The 3,854-nt window shown below is 36.5% G+C and overlaps 1 pseudogene; it reads right to left on the bottom strand.

The window, feature by feature from the left end:
* Window positions 1–2,028: 2,028 nt before the first annotated feature.
* LOC113291579 lies at window positions 2,029–3,290 on the bottom strand (annotated as a pseudogene).
* Window positions 3,291–3,854: the final 564 nt, after the last annotated feature.

Raw genomic sequence — 3,854 nt, 5'->3', positions numbered from 1 at the left:
ATAATTCTGAGCGTGCTTGATACGGTTGCACTGCCATAAATTAGAGTCTCTTGCAGACAATGAGAATTGGTCTGGGATTTGTTTCTTAATTGCATCAAAATAAGTAACTGCCAGGGAGTGCATGGAAGGGGGGGCAGTATCATCGACACAGTAAGAAGGGAGTAAACCACTGATAGACACATTTTTGTGTCTAAATTGTCCTTAGTGTCTCTATTGTTAGTGCTTGATTTTGTACTTATTATGGTGTTTTTATGTTTGTGTAGATATTTTTGGAGAAATACGCTTGTGTGGAAAGTAGTTTTTGGCGGGAAATTAAAACTTTCAGGTGCGACGAGTTCTGGCAAGATTTTGGGCGAGATTTCCTCCAACTTCTTTGACCATTTGGATCGATATTAGCCTGACTTAACAAAACAGAGGAGGTACATGATCCACGCACATGAAAGAGGAAATATTTCTCTTGATTATCATTAAACAAAGAAGAAATATTCTCGAATTCTCGGTATCAATCTCTTGGCGTTATTTTGGGAAGTTGTGTGCAGATTAATAAAGTAATATACCAGGGATTATATCCTAATTACTAAGGGATATTTTGACAACCCATAGATGCGTGGAAAAGATAAAAGGAGAAAGAAAATCTCGGTGATTTGTCAGAGGAGTAATGACGAGATTTATTGCATTTAATCGAGAGATTGAAGGTGTTGGTGGTGTATAAATAGGCTGTTGGATTCATACGAGGGGTTACGGAATGATTGGGAGAGACCAAAGCAAAGAAACGTGAGTTTGAGAGAATTGCTGCTACTGCCATTAAAGAACATACGAAGAACATAAGACCACAAGGAGCAGTCGTAATTGCTACAGTGATTGCGACACATATTTGACAGTCGTACAAACTACAGTGACAACGACAGTTTCCTTTTATCGTTCTCTATAACAGTGTTTTGCAACAATTAAAAACGTTGCAAACACCCGATTTTCATCATTTTCTCTCCATTTCATATTTGTAAACAATTTTTGAAGCAATGAAAAAATATTTTGAGCGTGTTTACTTTAGGAAAATTTCTTGTTTGGTCCTTGGCCCATATAGTTATTTATAGTAGGGTCCAATCGGAATTTTTTTTTATCCGGAGGTCCAAAATTAATTAAAACATGAAAATGTCCATAATGCCCATTACTACCAAACGTGTGTGTCTACACTGCTTACAAATTTGAGTACATATCTGGTACACTGCTTAAAAATTCGAGTACATATTTGCTGCACTGCTTCCAGGTAGAGTACAAATTTGTAAGAATCAATGATAAATAAATTAGAAAACGTATTACATCACATACATTGTAGGATCATACAATGTAGCAACCCAACCTTCTATGTTCCTCCAAATCCATTTGCAGCACACCTTCTTTCAAACACACGTCACAACCAATTTGTAACTTCATCAAGACCACCACCAATTTCACAAGCTTGCAAATCTGAACCAACAACAACTCATGTTCCTATCATTCAAAATCTGTCATTTCTTGCAATAAGTTCTGAATTGCAGCTCCAGATCATCTCCATATCCAATTCCAGTACTGAATCAAACGTAACAAAGAGCATCTATTTCAGTATTTCATATACGTACTGAATCAAACATAACAAGGAGCACTTCCTATCAGTATGCGATATATGTACTGAAGATTCATGAACTACAAATCAACAGTATGACAAAACAGGTGACAGATCTATGAAAAATAAGAGAATCGAAAGACATATTACAGTATTTCACATAAGTACTGAAGGGTAAGACTAAAAAAGGAGAAAAAAACACAGCAAATAGCACTTCCTATCAGTATTATACATACATACTCATGGATCGAACCAAAAAAATTGGAAAAACTTCAAATAAACAAAATTAGAAGAGTTTGTATCAGTACGCCATATATGTACTGTCAATTCATACACGAAAAACAACTGTAATAAACCTAAAAAATGTTATAATGTTGAACCAATGATAAATCACAAATAACCGCTACAGTTTTAGTTACCTGTAACCCTGGGAAAACAGCATTGTTAATCGTAGATTCCATATCAACCCAAAGAACAGGATCTTTCTTGAAGAAAATCATGCCACCTCTGGGACCTCGTAATGACTGCAAATTGAAACAGAAGACATAGTAAACAACATGACCCTTGAACCTAAACCAATAAAAACAAATGCTGCTTGTGTTGGTGTCAGTAGTTGCAGTCTTGCAGACTTCATGAATGTGACTAGGTGTACCTTGTGAGTGGTGGTTGTTACAACATCACTTTATTCAAATGGGTCGGCAAGTACAGATGCAGCAACGAGACCACTTATGTGAGCCATATCCATCATGAGAAAAGCCCCAACAGAATATGCAATATTCAAGAAACATAGCAGGAAAGGGAATTAGGTGTGCGTAATGGGTTAACTAGTCTGATTCTCTGATCACTAAGAATAACAACTGTTGACAATCAAAAGATATGTGTATACCTTTCTCATTCGAGGATAATCGAAATCACGAGGATAAGCACTAGCACCAACAATGATGAGTTTTGGTCGAAAGAGGGTGGCAGTTTTCTAATCAATAAGGCCTGCAAGTGAATTTGGTAATGAATGCAAATTATCAACGAATTATAAATGAACAACAATAGACCACATAGTCATTACACAATATAAGAATGCAGCAGCGCACCTGTTGATCATCAAGACGGTAGGGCATCGATTCAAAATAAATCGAAGTCCCAGATACCCGTCTTTTAGGAGTCATAAATCCATGTGACAAGTGACCTCCATGAGGAAGATCCGACCCTGTGCCAGTACATGAACAAATCCCTTTGTTGACAAAGTGGCTCTAGCTCATCAATGTACTCATTGCCACCATAGTACCTACATTGCAGAATGAAATGATCAAATGCATTTCAATACCAATACAGGGAAAAAATACAACATTAAGCACCATCTTTACCTTTTAACCAGAAAGCCCTTCTGAATACTTGTTTGTGAGACAAGAACCACACACAGCTTCCATCACTGCGCGAGATTAAATTCTGAAGCAATGAGCTCCAAGCTGTTAAACTGACGATTCTTCTCACTATCAATTATTGAACGTACTTCAGGTTTGCCTAACTTGAGAAGGTAATCTATCCACAGTAGTAGTACCCAACTTGGGAAAAAAAGTTGAAGAACCTTTAGTAAAAGATTGGGTTGTACAGCAGCACCCATTATTGCAGCTCCACTGTATGCCTGCATCTTCTTCACTTCCTTAAACATAACAAGAGCACTTCCTATCATATGCGATATAGTACTGAATATTCATGACTACAAATCAACAGTATGACAAAACAGGTGACAGATCTATGAAAAATAAGAGAATCGAAAGACATATTACAGTATTTCACATAAGTACTGAAGGGTTAACTAAAAAAGGAGCAAAAACACAGCAAGTCAGCAATCACACAGGCACTTTGACACCATTCTCAACTGAGTGATGATAATATCAGAAGGGTTCAAGGTTCTCCAGTTTTCACAATAAGAAATTTCAGGTCATCAATACTAGACTTAAAAGTAACCAGGTGAGCAAATGATGATGATTATAATAAATGTATGCATAGCAGTAGGTATTTGGATTGGAACACTCTGCATCAGACATGTTTTGAACCTGCAAATGTCACAAAGATGTAACAGTATTAAAATACAGTATTTCACATACGTACTGATGGGTCAAACTAAAAAAAAGTGAGAGATCTATGCAAGAAAAGATTCTAAGAGCAGTTTCTAGAGTATGACATATATGTATGCAGATTCATGAAATACAAAATCAACTGCATGACAAAGAATAATTAAGAATCTAGAGAA

This window comes from Papaver somniferum, chromosome 6, assembly GCF_003573695.1.
Source record: "Papaver somniferum cultivar HN1 chromosome 6, ASM357369v1, whole genome shotgun sequence".
Taxonomy (NCBI): Eukaryota; Viridiplantae; Streptophyta; class Magnoliopsida; order Ranunculales; family Papaveraceae; genus Papaver; species Papaver somniferum.
The sequence above is the reverse complement of the archived record's forward strand: the minus strand, read 5'-3'. Positions and strand labels throughout refer to the sequence as shown.